The 22,657-nt window shown below is 43.5% G+C and overlaps 1 pseudogene; it reads left to right on the forward strand.

Moving 5' to 3' along the window:
- Positions 1 to 478: 478 nt before the first annotated feature.
- Positions 479 to 5,147, forward strand: LOC124260035 (annotated as a pseudogene).
- The last annotated feature ends 17,510 nt before the right edge of the window (positions 5,148 to 22,657 follow it).

Consider the following 22,657-nt stretch of genomic DNA (forward strand, 5'->3'; position numbering starts at 1 on the left):
TGTCTGGTCCAGACTCGATTGTTACAGGCCGCCGCCATATAACTGGAATATTGTTGAGTGCGGCGTAAAAACTAAACTCACTCACTCACTATGCATATTTCGTAAAATTGACCTGTGTAGATCTTTGTTTATAGTGAGATTAGGATGATAACATAACAAACGTGAAACGACGGACTAACCATTATCATTAAACAGTGAAATTACTGATGGCGTAAAGCAAACCATTATGACACACATAGTAGAACTTAAAACGACAGATAGGTCACACTTATGCAGCAAGACACTTCAAAAGGCCGTACCATGCATGTAACTATCTGAGGGTATTTCAACTGTTCTAGTTGTTCACGGACGACAATATTGCTAAGCTGATTGAGGAGATGTTCCAAGGCGATGAAAGAATGCAGGTAACATACATGATGATCTTGGAAGCACTCTCCAAGAAGGTTCCACTCATCCTCATCCCCATCTAGAGAAGGCCTTGAAGGATGGCGATGTTAACTCACAGTATGGTGCCAAGTATCAACTCTTCCTGGTTCTCAAGAACGTAGCGATTAGGAGTGAAGATGAGGTACACTATTCTTAATAAATTCCAATAGTATTCCCTATTATCACTTTATTAGCATATTTCAAATTACTAAAGACAATATCAGAATGTCAGAATGCCTTGAAACTCCTAAAATCATTGTTAGCCATCAAACTCGGAAAAAACACAACAGGCAAAACAGTGAAACTTCTATGCATTGATTACTGAAAGGTATTTGTTAATACACAAGTTTGGCTTATTTTGACTTTTAGTATTGTTTATCAATAAGAAGTGCAGGAGGTTTTACAAAGTCAGAGGCAACTCGATTATGTTTTGAGAGAAATATTTAAGGCTGAAACACATGCACTATGACAGCTCCGTGGACGAAAAACTGGAAACTGTTAAATGATGTAAGAATATAGATGTTGTTTATAAAACCGGCTTTGATGGCAACGGTAGACTGGACTTGTTTGAATAATGTTAGTACACATGCAAAGACATCCAGTACAGGTTTCTAGGGAATACTGTAAGGAACGTTCTGTCGTTCTCAGGATTGTAACCCTTCGCAGCAAATTGAAAAGAATTATGTGCAAGAATGCGCGATCGCCAGAACATTTTGCATAGTTAGCTCGAGAAATGTCCCTTACAGTATGCCAAAGGCTCCTGTTGACTGATAAGTCACATCTAACAGTACGTCCTTCATGCTGGTCATACAGGGATGAACGTATCAGTAACAACAGGTGATTAATGAAATTCAATCTTAAAGACAATAAGTTTGTTCACGTATTTCAAACCATTGATCTGTTACTAGATTTATCAAACAAATAGAGGACCGAAATATGTAACGTGCTTCAAAAGATTATATGTATGGCCATACTCATAGCATATTTTTGTAACACAGGCTGTGGCAGAGGATTGTATGATATACCTGGAGAAGCTCCTTCGGGGTCCTGAAGATGACATGGTGACTACCACCTGCCTGAATGAGATGCGGGCTATAGGCGGCGTATACCGACCACTGTTAGAACGTCGTAAACCAGCCATAGAGGACTTGAGGAAACGGACTACGTCACAGACAACAAAGGACCAGTGTACCTTCATCTTGGATGTCCTGGAAGGCAGAAGGTGAGAATATGTTGGCTCTGTCCAGATAAGGTCCGAATTCATTGTTCCTGGTCAAAATTGTTTCCTTTTAGAAATGTAAAAAACACTGAAACGTTTATTGAATATTGTATCTGGTTATGAACTATATATTTTAAACCCTAAAGCCTGGAGTCCTTGGCTGAGGACATCAAAGATGTGAAGGAAGATGTTGAGGAACTGGACACACGAGTGACCAGGACTGAAAGTGGGCCTGGTCCTGCTTAACCAAGAGGTGGGTGAACAGCGCGAGGAGCTGGATGGGGTCAAAGTAGATGTGAAGGCTCAAGGCGAGAAGATTGACCAGCTTGAGGGAGACAGTGGATGACACCAAGGCTAAAGTGGAGGAACTCGACGGAAGGTAACAAACCCTTGTAGGTCATGACTGCTAAAGTGGAGACAACCAGATTATCCGACAATAACAACCAAAAACCATGATATTTACTACTGTAGCGAACAACATCTAAGGAAAAGCATTACGTTTGCCACTGACTGCACCGTCAAAGTATATAAAAATCATTATAGGATTTACGGCTCTCTTTCATGAATCGTGCAGACATTGAGTCACGCTCCTTTTTGGGCAAGAGACGTGGCCAAACTCCTCAACCCCGAAGACCTTCTGGACTGGACGCTTCTCTCTATGCGTCTTGGCTACACCAATGATGACATCCGGAGCTGGGCTCAGATGCACGATCCATGTATGGCCATGCTGAATGAATGGTACGCCACTCGGAAGACGAGAGAAGCCACATATGCTGTGCTGACAGCACTGCAAGAGATGGACAGATTGGACGCTGCTGTCATTGTGGAGAACGCAATGAAGATGACAGGTAAACAATGCATTTTATCACCTATTTCACAACACTTTCTTACTTGTTTACCAAATCTTAGCAATCATACTATTCAATGCTGATGGAGAGAATCTATACTTTCGTGACAGTTGTAGCTTTCATCAAAGTGCGAGTTCATTTGTTTAAAAAATCGAATCGAGATCTTGTCACCATAGTATTAAGACCATAGTATTTATGAAACGTTCCTCAGAGGCTGTAGTGGAGGACGAAGAGTTCGAGTACCCGGAGCCTCCAGAGGTGTTCCTCAGCTACCAGTGGGGAATCCAGAACGAGGTGAAGCTTCTGAAGCAGCACCTGGAGAAGGCGGGCTTCACGTGCTGGATGGACATTGGTCAGATGGGAGGTGGGGACAAGCTGTTTGAGAAGATCGACAAGGGAATCAGGGCAGCCAAGCTCGTCATCTGTTGTGTCACTGGGAAGTATGCCAAATCTCCAAACTGCAATCGAGAGGTATTTGGTTAAGTTCAATCCAAAGCAAAGTGTATTTTCTATTCATATTAAGTTTAAAATTTGCAAAAATGAATATATAGATATTCTTGGCTTCAATTATCAGGGGTGTGGATGGATATATCAATTACTGTGAACATGTGACCTACTTGCATGTAATTGTGATCAATGATGTACAATGTACAATGAGTTTTAAATTTCTTGTCTTCAGGTGAACCTCTCGGTAAGCCTGGGTAAGCCCATCATCCCTCTGTTGATGGAGAAACTGTCATGGCCTCCACCAGGCTCAATGGGGCCAATCTTCAGTGAATATCTGTTCATCCGATTCTTCACCCGTCCTGGGGAGGAGACTGGTGACATCAGGTACTGGTCGGCAGCCAAGTTCCAGGAACTCCTGATGCAGGTCAACTACAACAACGTCAAGCCGGATGAGCAGAAGGTGGAAAAAGGTGGGCAAACGTGGACACAGATAGACAGATAGAGGGAGATGGGACGCAATACTGCAAAACTGTGTTCCACAGGAGATATTGCTTGTGTGCGATCAGATGTCCTAGGTGGATATCGTTTTGATAGTAGATTTTGCACAATGCCCTGACAATGCTATGACATCGCTGCACTGCATGTCAAATGGCAGTACTGTGTTCAGAGATGTACATTTTCATCGAAAACTAATGAAGAGTGATTTTTTATCAACACGTGGTGATATATTTGATATCAAAAGACACTGGGGTGAGATTCTCTATGTATGTGCATGCGTGCGTGCATGCTTGCGTATCTGATTGAAATGCAATATATGTTCGACGTTTTCCATATGTTTAAGAGGTATGTTGAAAACAATATGTAGAATTGCCATGCACTTGTTTCATCCTTTTCAGTAATGTTTCCTTATAGCGTTTTGCCTAATGTTGGAATTCACATGAATGTGAAGAAGTGTCATAACATGACAGTTTTTGTCACACAGAATACAAGAACTGGTGGTGTCCTATGGCTGAAGTCATCAAGATAGAGAAGAAGGACGTGAAGACGATGACGGCCGCCAGTCAACAGAAGCAGGAGGAGGTGGAGGTTGGTAGAGCAGGCCAGTTAGAATATTAACTTCAGTATACTTCCGAAATTATTACTTTCGTCGAGCATGTGTATCACTTGTTTATGTGCAGCTTTGTGCGAGTTGTTTGTAAAGACATTAGGTAAGACAGGGTCTCTTCAGATCTTAGATTTACTCGGAACTTTTCACTGTTTTGCAGTTATACTTTAGACGGATTGACACAGTAGACTTTAATTTTAGCAAATATTTCCAACGGCTATTGAAAGCGTTTTATTCATTCCAATATTTACGATAGCATCGTTTTTGAACAGTATAGTTTTACATGAATATGGTTATGAGAGAACATACACTGTTGATAGGTTACATTTCTTCTTTCTTCTTAATTCGTATTGAATATTTACAGTCTGGATCAGCGTCTCCTGATGTGTTCATCTCCTACCAGTGGGGAAAACAGAAGCAGATTCAGCTCATGTACAAGCGCCTGACTGAGATGGGCTTCACCGTCTGGATGGACATCTACCAAATGGGAGGTGGGGACTCCCTCTTTGACAAAATTGACAAGGGTGTGCGAGGGGCAAAGGTCGTTCTTTCATGTGTCACCTCGAAGTATTCTCTGTCGGCCAACTGCCGGAGGGAAGTCAGTCTTGCTGATGCCCTCAAGAAACCAATAGTTCCTCTGTTGCTGGAGAAGATGACATGGCCACCATCAGGTCCAATGAGCATGGTGTTCACTCAGCTGTTGTATATCAACTTTGGGAAGGATGAAACTGTACAGGAAAGATGGGACGGAGACAAGTTTGATGAACTGTTGACTAAACTGGACCAGTATGTGCCGGATATCATCGTGTCAGATGAGGAGGAACAGGAGGAATCTGTGAATACTGAAGATAAAAAGGACAGACCGCCACCTACCCCGGAACCAGAACCAACAGTAGAGCCTGAACAACCACCACAGACACAACAGCAATCTCTCAGCAGCAGCAAGCACCACCACAGCGGTATCAACAACCCCTCCTCAACAGCATCGACAGCCACCTCCTCAACAGCCCCCGCCGCAGCATCAGCAGCCACCTCCTCAACAGCGCCCACCGCAGCAACAGCAACAACCACGAACGCATCAACCAATGCCCAATCAACCTGAGCAAAGAAGTCAAAGTCCTGTTTGATCTTGTAGTGACTCAATGATGCCTTTTGGCATGGTGCCTTCAGTGATCCATTCGTATAGTTTTGGAATCTGGAGAAACGAGACTGATTGATATTATTTATCTGTTGTAGGAGAGATGCCCAGTTCTGTGGAATATATGTCCATCATCTTGTTACGAATATATAGAAACCCGTTGAAATAGTATGCTTTAGTGTGACCCTTCGAAATGGTATGATTTAGTGTGATCACAATATTGCGAATGTATGGCATAAACAGTTTTGATACGCCATGTGTATTTCAGAATGCTCTTATTACTAAATAATATGTTATTACTGTAATATGCTTGAAGTATGGATGGCCTGTATGCTCACAGAAATGTTATTTATTTTAAGGGTAATGAATCTATTATATAGTATGAAATGATCATTTGTTAATGTGAATCAGATCAAAATGTTTACTTGTGAAAAGCACACTTGTGATCCCGAACTGTGATACTGCTGGCTGCTGAGTGTACTGTGAATGTACACGTGGGTGTGAAGGCCATCCACAAAGTGTTACAAAATACGTGTTGAAACCGTCCATGATGCCTTCATATATTTACTTCTATCTAACTGTGATGAAAATTGTGTGTGATTCCTTTTCAAAACGTCTTATCATATGTTTGATTATTCTTCTATTAAGCTGTTATATACAAATCTGACTTTATGTAAACTGTCTGACCGAAAGAAAAAGGATATACTTGAAAACTAGATGTTACCAAACTATTACAAACGTTTTCAATACGTTGTGAGGATTCGAAGCGTAAACATTGTAAACATGACATTGCAATGTAAAGAAAACGTCGATACCCGAATCAAATATATCACCATAAAGAGAAAAAGATGTTTTATTTAAGAATGTGTATGTGCCTTCTTTTGTCCAGCAGTTCATGTTTATTGAACCTCGACTGTCTATAGTAAACTGTCGTTGATTGTTCTCGAGTGCTATATCAGTTCTGTATTGTGCAATCATCGAATAAACGATCCTGAAGACTGATCACCTTGGTCATGTTTCATCACGAACACACGTCTGGACGTCGCTTCACAGTGGTACACAGTAACATTCGCATTTTGCCATATCACATGGTTGTGCTAATTTCCTCTGTGAAAATACCTGAAAGAGGAGCTCAATATGTGGCCTGAAAGAGATGGCGTCTAAACTGGGGATATGGCGTGTATCTGTGTGGCAGTAGGGGTATTGGCTGATGGTGTGTTTCCGTCAGTTGTGCTCTGCTGGCGTCTCAGTGTCCCCTCTGATGGTGTGTATCTGTACCCTGATGGCGTCTGGTTTCCGTACCCTAATGGTGAGTGTATCAAGGCGTGTACCTGATGGCGTCAATTGATATCCTTATGGCGTGTATCTGTACCCTGATGGCATCTGAGTGTATCCTCATGGGGTGTATCAGTGTATCCTCATGGCGTGTATCTGTACCCTGATGGCGTGTATCTGTAACCCTGATGGCGTCTGGAGTGTATCTTCCCTAATGGCGTCTGGAGTGATGGCGTCTGGCATATGACAGTGTACCCTCAGTGGGTGTATCTGTACCCCCTGATGGCGTCTGAGTGTATCCTCATGGCATGTATCAATACCCTGATGGCGTCTCGAGTGCATGCCCTCGTGGTGTGTATCTGTACCCTGGTGGCGTCTGAGTGCATCCTCATGGTGTTGTATCTGTACCCTGATGGCGTCTGGAGTGTGTGTATCTGTACCCTGATGGCGTCTGATGGCGTCTGAGTGTAGTGTATCTTTACCCCATGGGGTGTCATGGCGTCTGAGTGTATCCCCATGGGGTGTATCCTACCCTGATGGCGTCTGTGTGTACCCTCTGTATCCCTGATGGCGTCTGAGGCACTTGTGATGGCGTCTGGAGTGTATCCTCATGGCGTGTATCAATACCCTGATGGCGTATCAGTGCACCCTCGTGGTGTGTATATGTACCCTGATGGCGTCTGAGTGCATCCCTCATGGTGTGTGTATCTGGAGTGTACCCCTCATTGTGTATATCTGTACCCCTGATGGCGTCTCAGTGTATCATCATGGCTGTATCTGTACTCCCTGATGGCGTCTCAGTGTACCCTCAGTGTATCTGTACACTGGTGGCGTCTCAGTGTACCTTCATGGTGTGTATCTGTACACTGATGGCGTCTCAGTGCACCCTCATGGTGTGTATGGCATATCAGTCTCATGGTGTGTAGATGTGACCCTCATGGTATATCTGTGTATGGCGTCTCAGTGTCTGTACCCTGATGTGGCGTCTCAGTATATCCTGATGGTGTGTATTTGCACCTTGGCTGGATGTAGATGTTGACACAGATTCCTGAGGGCTACCCCAAACTGCATAATGAATTAATGCTATCTTGAATGAATGTTGTATACCGCTCCATCACTGTCTCTCGTTTCAGACAATGCACGCCTTTTGTACAGTAGGTGAATGAGCTGAACGCCACACTCTTAACTGCAATTGAAGGTCTTCCCGACCATCTCAAGGTTCTCTCTCATCTCCTTTCACCCTGTTGTCCACATCCTAAGAGTAGCAAACAAAGAAACATCAGCAAAGTTGACATTCCCTTCCACGTCGGTGGCTGTTGAAGTTGGACGTTTCAATGGGAAATGTTCGATGTCCGTTAGCATAAACAGAAAATATCCTGTCTAATCTATTCTAGCCGAAAGATGCTACCAAGCTGTGTAGTTAGTTTAGTGCACCTACGTAAAGCATGTGTCTGTTCTGGGTGTACTGCCCACTGACCTTATTAAGGCGGATTCGATTAACGGTTGATTAACAAAATGCACTTCCGGGATACCGAATTGCAAATATCAAAACTATTCAATATCAAGGCAATAAATATTGCAATACAGGGGTCAGACAGTGTTGTCTTCATTTACGCTTCTGGTTGATACACAACTTTGATAGAATTCATTGAAGAACATGATGTAGTATAACCAGCGGTCAGTGAAACCAAATGGATCTTATACTGATAGTGTGTTCTCAGCGAAGACAGACGTGGCCAGTCTGGCACAATAGCATGAGTGTCCACAGTGTCTCAGACGTGGCCAGTCTGGCTGCAAAAGCATCAGTGTCCAGAGCGGACCTGGCCAGTCTGGCCAGTCTGGCAATAGCATGAGTGTCCACAGCGGACCTGCTCTCAGACGTGGCCAGTCTGGCACAATAGCATGAGTGTCCACAGCGGACCTGCTCTCAGACGTGAGGCCAGTCTGGCACAATAGCATCAGTGTCCACAGCGGACCTGCTCTCAGACGTCAGCCAGTCTGGCACAATAGCATGAGTGTCCACAGCGGACCTGCACTCAGATGGCCAGTCTGGCACCAGTGTTCACAGCTGGCAGCATCAGTGTCCAGTGTCCACAGCGGACCTGCACTCAGACGTGGCCAGTCTGGCACAATAGCATGGCCAGTCTGGACGTGGCCAGTCTGGCATAGCATGAGTGTCCACAGCGGACCTGCACTCAGACGTGGCCAGTCTGGCACAATAGCATCAGTGTCCACAGCGGACCTGCACTCAGACGTGGCCAGTCTGGCACAATAGCATCAGTGTCCACAGCGGACCTGCTCTCAGGCCAGTGGGCCAGTGTCCACAGCGGACCTGCAATAGACATGGCCAGTCTGGCACAATAGCATCAGTGTCCACAGCGGACCTGCTCAGACTGGCCAGACGCATCAGGCCAATCTGGCACAATAGCATCAGTGTCCACAGTGTGCCCCCACGCATGCCTGCAATAATCCAATCATCACAAACGACGACATCGCACGCTGGACGCTATAAATCGGATGTAAAGCAATGACACATCTTTGACAATTTGCCTTCCCTGCATTTGAACTTCATTTAATTCAAGCGCAACATTTTGGCAGCCATACATACTTGTGCTATTTAAAGGTTGAAGAACAAAACAAAACAACACCTTATGTGATCTCCATCTCTTTATATGTAATTATACACGTACGTCATAAACATCGTATTCAGTTGACTTTTCTCGTCAAATACGTATCATGCCTAACGAACCAGGCCAGGTCTCTGGATGACAGTTATATATGTGAAATGTAAAACCAAAGGCTGGAGCTGCTAGGACAATGATGGACATGTTAGGTGTTTGTCAATCAGAATCTGTATACAAAGATCTATAATTACGAACCAGGTGGGATGGCCTGATTGGGGTCCTTCTATGTCAAGTTCAGGTGGGTAACTAAGTAAAATGGACCCGTGACGGTAAGACTTCTTCATGGTGTATTTCACCCACACAACACAAGTAAATAGTAAATACTAACAGCTACACATAATCACAGTCATAACAATTAGAAAACAATTTCATAAAAATAAAAACAGGAATAATAAGCATGTTGAAGATCATGACTTCATAAGTATATCACAGTTTGCTTTTATTAAAAGAATACATGAAAATAGTTGATTACAATTGTTGAAACATACGTCTTACATCTACTCTCTAAAACAAGTGGAATTTGGCTACATTAATCAAAGAAGGAATTCTTGAAAAAGGTGCTGTTAATATGGGAGTGATCGGGAAGAAACATATTCTTAACACAATGATATCTAGCACATCTAGCACTAATCAACGTGAGCAAACAATTTCTATCGACTTTTCTATCGAAACGCACAGTTTCCTTATGACATCACAACTTGTCACAACCATAACCAGGAGCCAATAACCATGGTGTCCTTTCGGATCTTTATCCGAGGAAGGTCTGGATCATCCCGGCACACTAAAATACTTCCTCAACAAGAGGCGAATTAAATTATCATCATTGTTCGGTATGGTATGGAAGAGGGAAATGGGCGATGATGGAGAACACTCTGTAAATGTAACCGAAACATTGGCGTAGTCCTGTAGACAGGTAGGGACTCTTGTACGGTGCTTCAGACTTTAACGATGACTAACAAATAAACTGCAATTGTACATCCAACCTCGCATATTTTCTGTTACATGATAGTCCACAGTTTCATAGTCCAACAGGTATTTGAAGGCATTCTCGTATCCACTGAGATAAATGTCATGATGAACCGTTTTGAATGACTAAATCAAATTGCAGTTAAATAACACACATGGTTAATAAAGTATCCATACATAAGCCACTTTCTTTTTATTTTGAAGTTGATCAAACAAACTAGCCCGTACATTAACAACAGCAAATCAAAGACTAATCTGTAACGACTGTGTGAAAGGGATAGCCGTACCCCTCATTGATCAACTTGAGACAACATCAGAGGCAATACAAGGCATGGATGAGGAAATCTATTCTGAAATATGTACTGCTATCATCAATTCTCAGCAACAAATAAGTCTGAGGCAAGAAACGAAACCTTGGTGTAAAGAATCCAAATTCCACATATGTGCCCGTTAGTTTGGGTGAAGTGGGTTCTACAAAATTATACATGACGAGCTCTTTTGAGGTTGATTGTTTTGGGGGTACCGTTGAGAATAAACTTGTTGGTGTTGATATGGTTGTTGATATGGTTGTCGATATGGATGCTGCTGTTGGGGTTGTTGATATGATTGCTGCTGTTGGGGTTGTTGCTGGTGCCTTGGTTGTTGAGACATCGCACTATTCCCCTTTCCCACCAGTATGATGTTTGGCACATATTGACCTATTGCCGTCAACATTTCATCAAACTTGTCTCCGTCCCACCTCTCCTGTACAGTTTCATCCTTCCCAAAGTTGATGTACTACAGCTGACTAAACACCATGCTCATCGGACCAGATGGCGGCCACGTCATCTTCTCCAGCAACAAAGGAACTATTGGTTTCTTGAGAGCATCAGCAAGACTGACTTCCCTCCGGCAGTTGGCCGACAGAGAAAACTTCGTGGTGACACACGAAAGAACGACCTTGCCCCTCGCACACCCCTGTCAATTTTGTCATAGAGGGAGTCCCCACCTCCCATTTGGTAGATGTCCATCCAGACGGTGAAGCCCATCTCAGTCAGGCGCTTGTACATGAGCTGAATCTGCTTCTGTTTTCCCCATTGGTAGGAGATGAACACATCAAGAGATGTGCTTACCCTCTTCCACCTTCTTCTCATCCGGCTTGACGTTGTTGTAGTTGACCTGCATCAGGAGTTCCTGGAACTTGGCTGCCGACCAGTACCTGATGTCACCAGTCTCCTCCCCAGGACGGGTGAAGAATCGGATGAACAGATACTCACTGAAGATTGGCCCCATTGAGCCTGGTGGAGGCCATGACAGTTTCTTCATCAACAGAGGGATGATGGGCTTACCCAGGCTTACCGAGAGGTTCACCTGAAATCGGAGTAGTTTGTAAAGTATTGAAATGAAGAAGTCAATATGTCCAATGCGGATAAACAAATACAATTCCACCACAGGGTTCCCGAGATATCAGGCAATCATACAGATTGTGCTGGAATTTCCGATTATTAGGAGGTTGTGCTGATATGAGTAAATGTGTGTTACGAACAGGAAAGTTTGTTCTTTCAGAAGCAATGCATTTAGGACAGACACATTTGACATAATCATATGCATAACATGCACATAATTTCATAGAACAGTTGATTTATTATGTACACTTCTTGTACACCGACCAATACAGTCGCAATGCAAAACTAGACGCACCTCATTTCAGTTGAACTATTTCTCCCCGACTATACTACTGAACATGTTCGGTCTGAATATCTGAAACGTTCCTTCCAGTTACACTTAGTCCCATTGACTTGTTACGGGTCTATAAAGGTTTGCACTTTACATTACTTCACAATTGTTTTCAATATACAAACATACACAATTGGAAAAAAGTGATATAATTATTGTTCTCATAGAAAGGTTACATTGTTTTCATTTTCACCTCTATTGCAGTTTGGAGATTGGGTACATTTCCCAATGACACAACAGATGACGATTTTTTCCTTTAACAACGCCATTTATCACATTTTCTCAGCAATTTAAGTATTGTCCTTCTCTGGCAAGGAGGAACATTTGAAACTGTTGATGTAGTTAGAAACTAGACTTTGAGTTGAAATTAACTGGACAAATACCTCTCGATTGCAGTTTGGAGATTTGGCATACTTCCGAGTGACACAACAGATGACGAGCTTGGCTGCCCTGATTCCCTTGTCGATCTTCTCGAACAGCTTGTCTCCACCTCCCATCTGACCAATGTCCATCCAGCACGTGAAGCCCGCCTTCTCCAGCTGCTGCTTCAGAAGCTTCACCTCGTTCTGGATTCCCCACTGGTAGCTGATGAACACCTCTGGAGGCTCCGGGTACTCGAACTCTTCGTCCTCCACTACAGTTTCTGGAGTAAAAAAGAAAATGCAATACTTTTACATTAATTTATAATACTATGTCTCAATATGAAAACATAATGTTCCTCTTTCGGATACTATTGAAATAAGTGCATAAACGATTCATTCAGAAGTTCTTCATAAATCAAAACGACAAGAACAATAAGCCACTTTGTTTTGATAAAACGGTTTTCATCCTGTCTTATAAGATTAATTAGTGATTGCATAGTTTACGCCTTTAAATGAATGATTGTTTGTTCTTCTCAGTACTTGCCACTGACAGCAGGAAAAGATTATCAGTTACAAAGTGTACGCAACGAGCAGAGGAATGTACATCAGTACCTGATCTTCGCTCTCGATGGCCAAGTTCTTTAGAATCGAGAAGAGCTTCGCCTTGGCATTAGGCTGAATGCTCATGTCACCTTGCATCAGGGTTTTCAGGTGTGGTATGAACGCGTTGGGCATCTTCTTGGAGAGTTGTTCCATGATCATCATATACATAATGTACAATTTGTCGTCGCCTTCGAACATCTCCTTGATCAGTTCTTTTACGTTTCTCTCGGTGAACACCTGAAATGGACAGACACTTTTCCGTTTGATAAAGTTGTCTATGGGGTCCTTTCTTCTCTACACACAGTAAAAGTTTTCTTTGATTCACAGTAGTTTACGCGAATCACCTGTGGAGGTGATTGATGGCGGACACCTCCCTCAGCTCCACCCTTGACCCAGAACTCTTCTCCTCCTTACGAACTGCCCAGACTACCGCCAACAACAAACTAGACACCTCAACTAAGACAGGACACATCAAGAAACTACAAGAACTCACTGACTCAGGAACCAAACGCAAGAAAACCACAGCACCAACTATCCACAACACAGTCGTCAACCTCAGCAAGAAACAACTCACCAACCAACAGGTCAGTGTCCCTTGCCAAAGGTCTCAAATTTGCCCCTACACCACCCAAAATCAACTCGGACATGTTTATCGCCAACATTGAAAAAGGTCTCCAACAACTTGCACCCGGTGGAAAGGTTGACTCCTCCGACACCAGATCACCAGTATTCTCCACAAAGCCCAGCCTCAGAAACCAAACATCACACCAGCTGATAAACAAGCCATCAGACAACTAAAACAACATCCTGATATTGTCATCGCCCCAGCCGATAAGGGCAGAGCCACTGTAGTCTTGGACAAGGACCACTTCCACTCCATGGTGGACAACCTCCTAGATGACACCTCAACCTACAAAAGGATGAAGAGGGATCCGACTACAAAGCTCAACCGTCAGCATAAGGCCGCGCTAAAAACGCTGCATGATAAATATGAACTCTCAACAGATCTGTATCGTAAACTCACAGTATCTCACCCCCAGCCACCTTATGCCAGAGCAACAGTCAAAATCCACAAGAACCCCGTTAAAACTTGTCTACTAGTCTGTTCCCGTGACACTGTGTTCTACAGTACTGCCCAGCACCTTACCCAAGTACTCTCCCGCTAGGTAAATCTGCCAACTCCTTCATCAATGATTCAACTGACTTCTGCTGCTAGATCCGTGACATCACCAACCCAGGTCCCATCATCAGCTACGACGTTGTGGACATATTAACCAATGTACCTCGGGAAGAAGCCCTTCAAGCACTACGCCACAGAATTGACAACCTCCAACAACCCCTCAACACTAGCCTCTCTACCGACTCTATCATCAGCCTCACCACCGCCTGCATCAACTCCACCTACTTCACCTGGGGCGATGCCATCTATGAGCAAATCCACGGACTTCCCATGGGCTCCCCACTATCCCCCATCCTAACAGAAATTTACATGACCGACCTGGAAGATAAGGCCCTAGAAAATGCACCCTTCAAACCTTCCTGCTGGTATCGCAAAGTGGATGACACCTTCGTCATCCTCCAACCTCAGCAAGATCCAAAGCAGCTCCTCGCCCATCTCAACAACCAACATCCCCGCATCAAATTCACCATTGAAACAGAGCAGAACAACCAACTACCTTTCCTTGATGTCCTTGTATCCCGCGCCTCCTGCAACCAACTCCAGACCTCCGTGTACAGAAAACCTACCCATACGGATCAATACATCCACTACAACTCCAACCACCCCCCTAAAGTCAAGACCGGCGTCATCTCTACATTGACCAGAAGAGCCAAAAACATCTGCTCAACAAACCTACAAGAAGAAATTGAACACCTAAGGGAAGTCTTTGTAGAACGCAACCACTACCCACCTGAAATAGTCAACAGAACCATCGAAGCAACGCTTTCACCTCTTGCCAAAAGATCTAAACCAGAATCAGCCCCCATCAAGATATCCATTCCCTACATAGGTAAACCATCACATCAAATCAGCCGACTCCTGAAACAACAGGCAGGCATAGACACAACCTTCTCAGCGTCCTCCAGCCTCAACAACCTCCTCCATGCCAACGGAAGAAAACAACCCACCGTCAACAACAACAACCCGAAATGTGTTATTTATAAAATAAACTGTGATTGTGGACAAAGCTACAGAGGTGAAACATCCCGACCCATCAACACCCGAGTCAAAGAACATCGCACCTCTGTTGCTAATTCCGACACCAAATCAGCTATCTCTGACCACATCAAAGCAAACTCCAATCATCAAATAGAGTGGTCCGACTTCACCATTCTCGCCAACAACCAAACGGACTTCACTAAACGCAAGCTCACCGAAGCCATTCACATCAAACGCCATAAGCCCACCATCAACCGTGACCTAGGATACTTCTTTCCATCAGCTTATGATCCACTCCTCCACCAAGCCCAATCTATTGTATAAACATCGCACCTATTGTATAAACATCTCCTTCATTGTAACTACTCCTGTATTTATACATCTCTGGCTTCCATTCACTATCCTTTGTGTACTCACTGGCTTCATCAGCTTACTGCTTAACCACTTATGGCAATTATGTTGTTTCCTTTGTCAATTACAATATATGGTGTTTCATTGTTATATACAGTATATATATGCAGCTCCTCCACTTCATGTATCACTCTTGCTTGACAACGGTACAAGAATCTGTATCGAAACGTCGCACTCACGAAATAAAGAAGTTATTATCCATAAATACTTGTTCCATATTGTACGTCTCAACTTCTAAAAATGCCACTCAAACAAGTTCTGAACAATGTCTGGAGATATTCGACTCTATCCAAGCCCTTTGTTAACTTACTTCCATAAACACTTGACGGTACACCCACATGTACAGCATGTTCACTCTTACCGATCTTTTTCATTCCACGCGGGATTCCTGAGAATGTTTCGAAAATGGTGCAATTGTACCTGGAAATGAACTTTTCATTTCTGGGGCCAATGTCGGTTAATTCTCGCTAAGCCTGCACGTGACAGCAACATAACCACGCCACTGTTGTACGGGCTTGACGCCACTGTTGTACGGGCTTGACGCCACTGTTGTACGGGCTTGACGCCACTGTTGTACGGGCTTGACGCCACTGTTGTACGGGCTTGACGCCACTGTTGTACGGGCTTGACGCCACTGTTGTACGGGCTTGGGGGCCGTGTCAAGCATGGAGAGGTGTGAAACTATAAATACGTTGGCAATTTTTTTACTGTGAACCTATTTAAAAATGACAACCCCAACCCTCAGAGTTGGATAATGAATAAAATATAACACCGATATCTTTTGATATCACATAGACCAACACTTGATGAAAGTGAAATAGACAACTGTTTTATGCCGCCACTGAATTCAATACCCAGCCCTATCCAGGACACGTCTTCATATGAGCGAAATATTCTCAAGTACGACGTTAAACCCAATTTCACCTCAACTCACCTATCCAGGCACTGGACCCCACAAATCATATATTGTACCCTTGGGTAGTCGAACCTAGAACCTCTGCATGACAGGCAAACCATCAGGCTACACAACCGCCTGCTCGATAACGCACTTTGTGTGTAACTGTTCAATACATTACACGCTCCTGTTGAATATGCATGCATGTACTCAGGCGTACTCGGGAAGAACACAAACATGCCATGGCCCCGTTTTAACATCGGACAATGCACCAGCCATATCTATTAACAAACGTAAGCGAGAATAAACGTACCTAGTTGTTTACACGTTGCCATGGTTCCAAACATTGGCTGAATGAATGACTGCCATCAGAGGTAGAGACAGCAATCGCGTGGCTTGTCATTCCGACGACAGTGACCAGGACACGGTATTGCGACACACCGGCCGGTAAACCGTCTCTGTGAGACGCGAACACATAACGAGGATATGTGTAGAGGTGGACTATACAGTTGCTGTACCCTTTAACTGGATAGTGGACGCTCTAATGACGGGATTGTAATGTGTGCTGTTTTGGAGTAGCAGTGAAAACAAGTAAAGTGGACGAGGGTATCCGGAAATCATTGGTAAATATGAATATAGGCATTTGAAATAGTTTGTCATTTACATACAATTATGCTGTGTGATAGTCATCAGGATTTGATTTCAAATGTTGCCTAAGTACATTTATTACCGTTACACAACAAGCAAATGTGACGTTTTCTATGTATAGTGGTGTGTATCGTTGGGATACGTAGCAAACAAACACTCGTCATTGACAACATCAGACAGGTCTCGGTCAATGGGCAACACGTGGAGACGGAAAATCAATCGGTAGTTGGAGGTTAGGGGGAAACAGACATTGCACTTAAGTAGAGCTATACCGTTGATCTATATTTAAACCGAACACAATGTTGTCACTAATATCCATTCCGATCCAAACTGCACAGCGCTACTATTTCACCTGATGGTAGGTAGACTTGCACAACATCGATAGAAATATCAAGTTTTCCTCATAAACGACTAGCGTCATGTGTGCTTATCTAGACTTCCTTATTAAAAGGATATAAATCATTTATATCATAGCGACTGATTTATTACAACAATTGTCCGAAAGAACGTTTTGTATATGACGAGTGTATGTGTCTTGAAGCATTCAGATGTTATATTAGTTTTAATCCAAAAGAAGGTTTTAAACTACGTCATTTCTCGTCATTATCATTGTTTACAGTTATGTCATATAGACAGTGTGAAACATTTTACATATCACAGCCTCTGGGTTTACTGTATGTAGACAGTGTGAAACATTTTGCATATCACAGCCTCTGGTTTTACTGTATGTAGACAGTGTGAAACATTTTGCATATCACAGCCTCTGATTTTACTGTATGTAGACAGTGTGAAACATTTTACATATCACAGCCTCTGGTTTTACTGTATGTAGACAGTGTGAAACATTTTGCATATCACAGCCTCTGGTTTTACTGTATGTAGACAGTGTGAAACATTTTGCATATCACAGCCTCTGGTTTTACTGTATGTAGACAGTGTGAAACATTTTGCATATCACAGCCTCTGATTTTACTGTATGTAGACAGTGTGAAACATTTTACATATCACAGCCTCTGGTTTTACTGTATGTAGACAGTGTGAAACATTTTACATATCACAGCCTCTGATTTTACTGTATATAGACAGTGTGAAACATTTTGCATATCACAGCCTCTGATTTTACTGTATATAGACAGTGTGAAACATTTTGCATATCACAGCCTCTGATTTTACTGTATGTAGACAGTGTGAAACATTTTGCATATCACAGCCTCTGGTTTTACTGTATGTAGACATTGTGAAACATTTTGCATATCACAGCCTCTAATGTATACGTGAGACCTGAAGTAAGGAGGGCTTATCCTCAGTCCGGCTAGTCTAGGTGCTGGGGGCACCAACATAACGCTTCTGTGATTCTAATATATATACTCTATATGTATAGCACAAACATTTCATAAGCCGCTTGGTGGCCGAGATGTCCATCACATGCAGCCAACGCCTTGTGGTCTTCATTGAGATATCTTTCAGTACAGCCTTGGAGCAAGGCTAACTCGATGGGTCTGTCGATAACTCGATGGTCAGTCGAAAAGCTAATAGTTTTATCAGCAAGGCTATACAACGACTCCCTGGTTAAAGTCACCTGTTAAGTGCTGTTTACACAGTGTGATTTATTGACAGGTAACTACGTGGTTACCACAGACGGCGTTCGATCATTAGCGCTGACTAAGAAACAAGAAACAATTTTATTTCTCAGTCAATATTTTTAAAATATTAATCTATAAGAGTTTATTGAAATGGAGAACACGTGTCAGAATTACACGGATATTGACTGGTTTTATCAGTCTCGTACTGTGTCTGTAGCATGTTCCATCCCATCATTCAGCCGGATCACCACTTGTAGTTTCACTGTTTGTGTGACACGTTCACTGTTGACACTTGGGTACACAACCACTGTTGACACTTGGGTACACAACCACTGTTGACACTTGGGTACACAACCACTGTTGACACTTGGGTACACAACCACTGTTGACACTTGGGTACACAACCACTGTTGACACTTGGGTACACAACCACTGTTGACACTTTACACAACCACTGTTGACACTTGGGTACACAACCACTGTTGACACTTGGGTACACAACCACTGTTGACACTTGGGTACACAACCACTGTTGACACTTGGGTACACAACCACTGTTGACACTTGGGTACACAACCACTGTTGACACTTTGGGGTGACACTTTGGTACACAACCACTGTTGACATGGGTACACAACCACTGTTGACACTTGGGTACACAACCACTGTTGACACTTGGGTACACAACCACTGTTGACACTTGGGTACACAACCACTGTTGACACTTGGGTACACAACCACTGTTGACACTTTGGTACACAACCACTGTTGACACTTGGGTACACCAACCACTGTTGACACTTTGGTATATGCATAATATTGTATGTGTCTATGTAACTCACTGTACACCATACACATAGATATCACTAGGTAATAAAAAGTTGAATCAAAGCAGACTTAGCATAACCATTGGTATAAAGTGGACAACTGAGGTGAAACATTACCAGGGAATGTGTGGCAGTAGTTACTGATGCTACTGCACGCCTTCTAATGGAAGAACCCTTGACGATCTATGCTTACACCTCACCAGCCACCCAATCGGCCGAACATGTCTTGGTTCATACTATGCATAATGCTACACTTCAATGGGTATACATTGATAACCAAACTGCAGCACAATGTCTTCAAACGCCTTTTGTCTGCACTCAATGTCAATATAAACGTTTTGTATTTTTTTATTACACATATATAATAACTTCTTTCCAATTATGAATATATCGCCAGTAAACAATGGTATCAGTATTGTACACAAACTCAGCCTCTTTCAAACAAAGCCTCCTCCTTGAATACAAATAATATCTTCTATTTCCGTCGTATTAGAAATGCTTTGCTAATTATATTTCATGATGAATAGCTATAGCAGCTCCAAATTACCCTCCGTTATATGTCTTAAACGCGTTATCGTGTTACGTTGTGCCACCCGTCTCTTCCGACGATGTGATAATGGAGTGTAACCAAATATTTGCATCGCCATGAGTTTCAAAATGTTCGGAAACTAGTTTGGAGGTGAGATAAACGATAAGCTGGTACTTGAGTTATCCATCACTTAATAATCTCCAGTCACTTGGCAGTGGATTGCATACATGGAGATATGGTGGCTACTATTTGGTTCGTCTCCTACATTACAAACCTGTGAAGATCCGGGTAGGAATTGGTCTTCAGAACCCATGCTTGTCGTTTGAGGCGAATAAAGGGATCGGGTGGTCAGGTTCGCTAACTTTGTTGACACATGTCATCGTATCACAATTGCGAAGATCGATGCTCATGAAGCGGATCACTGGATTGTCTGGTCCAAACTCGATTATTTACAGACCGCCGCCACATAGCTGGATATTGCTGAGAGCGGCGGTAACCAACAACCCACTACCCAGCGGCACACAACACGCAAGGCTAACCGCTGAAGCCAATCAGAGGTGTCATCAGCTGTTACACAACACGCAAGGCTAACCGCTGAAGCCAATCAGAGGTGTCACCAGCTGTTACACAACACGCAAGGCTAACCGCTGAAGCCAATCAGAGGTGTCATCAGCTGTTACACAACACGCAAGGCTAACCGCTGAAGCCAATCAGAGGTGTCATCAGCTGTTACACAACACGCAAAGGCTAACCGCTGAAGCCAATCAGAGGTGTCATCAGCTGTTACACAACACGCAAGGCTAACCGCTGAAGCCAATCAGAGGTGTCATCAGCTGTTACACAACACGCAAGGCTAACCGCTGAAGCCAATCAGAGGTGTCATCAGCTGTTACACAACACGCAAGGCTAACCGCTGAAGCCAATCAGAGGTGTCATCAGCTGTTACACAACACGCAAGGCTAACCGCTGAAGCCAATCAGAGCTGTCATCAGCTGTTACACAACACGCAAGGCTAACCGCTGAAGCCAATCAGAGCTGTCATCAGCTGTTATCCACATTACTCTGAATCACCTTGACGAAGGGTACACCAATAACAGGTTTTAAAGTAGGTCACAAAATGTGTCGCTGAATTCCTGAAGATGATTGTCAACTAAAGGGTGTTGTCATCGATTTTCTCGCGGAGGATTAATATATTTACTCACACTGACACAGGTTGCACGTCTCGAGATTACAAACCAGTGTTCCTGTCTACCTTGCCTTGCTTGTGATATTGACCCTTCTTGGATGTAGACTTTGTTGTGTAGTGCTGTGGCAACTATCTCTCACATTAACACAATATGGGGCACATAATGTTTACAGTTCATAGATAGATATATAGATAGATGAGCTATCCGTGGGTCGTATGAGAACCGCAAACAAACTGTGTAAGTGGCTATGCCAGGACAATGTGTATGAGGGTCAAATATAGTCATGAAAGCCTTTTCAGCTCATGCTTTTGCTGTGTCACTAAAGGTAGTGACCACAGATATAGTTACATCTCCATTGTCACAGGTTCTGGTATTCAAACAACATAATTATTTCAATATATATCCAAAGTGCACCGAAATTTTATCCCCTTTGTCTGTTTAATGTATTCAGCAATCCGGTGTAGCCCTCTTATCATAAACCCCCCTCCGGGCAGGACCCTTAATTCTTAATGATATCAGTAAATGCCAACTAACACCTCACTACGTCGGCGGATCTTACGTATGTACATGTGCATAGGTCTGTGACCTTGCATAACGTGGCGTAATGTCCCTATGTATAAAACCTGACTGACATGGTCACTCACGGAGACCAGTCAGAAAGACGAGACCAAGTCAGAAAGACGGAGACCAGTCAGAAAGACGAGACCAGTCAGAGACGAGGTGAGGAAACGGGCCCAGATCATCGACAGAAGCGGACGGACTGTGCGGCTAGTCGGGGCGCCGGCCAAGGCCGTCGCCTCACTAACGTCGTCGTCAACGATGAAGAACCGCCGTCCGACTTCTGAATGTGTGTAAGTGACAGAGCGGGTCTCCACATCGGGAACATTGGCCACTCGGTCCCGATGTGCGTTCTGTCACGTGATTTCCATCTTATGTACCATTTCTACCATTATTTCCCAATCATAATAAACATGGCTGCTGCTTTTTATGACTCTACCGCTGACTTTTGCCCTCCTTCTCTTGTCCACCATGCTGAACTACCATCCGAGAGTACCCCAACGAACGTTCTTGGACAGGTGCAAAAGAATATGAAGTCTTGAAAGCAGAAGTCATCTGTTTACTGAGAAAACAATATATGTTATGATGGACTGCCTCATTGATCAAATGTGTTTTAATTTGAATGAGACATTTAGGAACGATACAGGCATCCGATGGACATCAATTCTGCTCCTCTAAGAATACCCGGTGAAACCGTCTTAGTTCATAATTAGATGGCTGTACACAGATTCAGAGTGACAACACGCTCTTGACTAGGCAAGACACTTGACTTAGGCTCAAAGTTCAATCGTGAGTGAGTGAGTGGGTGGGTGTGGTGGGTGGTTGGATGAGCTAAATGACTTTGAAATCCTGGAGCGATAATTTCCACACCGAGTATTATCTACATGCGTGCAGATGCAGGTGTGTCTTCAGAACAGACAATACTCTCCATACAACCTTTTAACTGGTAAAGTTAGTATTCATTTTCACAAGTGACCCGTGAAGATCCGGGTTAGAATTTATCTTCAGTCACCCATGCTTGCCGTAAGAGGCGACTAACGGGATCAGGTGGTCAGGTTCGCTGACTGGGTTG

The sequence above is a fragment of the Haliotis rubra genome, unplaced genomic scaffold (assembly GCF_003918875.1).
Source record: "Haliotis rubra isolate DU_JTF1 unplaced genomic scaffold, ASM391887v1 Scf749, whole genome shotgun sequence".
NCBI lineage: Eukaryota > Metazoa > Mollusca > Gastropoda > Lepetellida > Haliotidae > Haliotis > Haliotis rubra.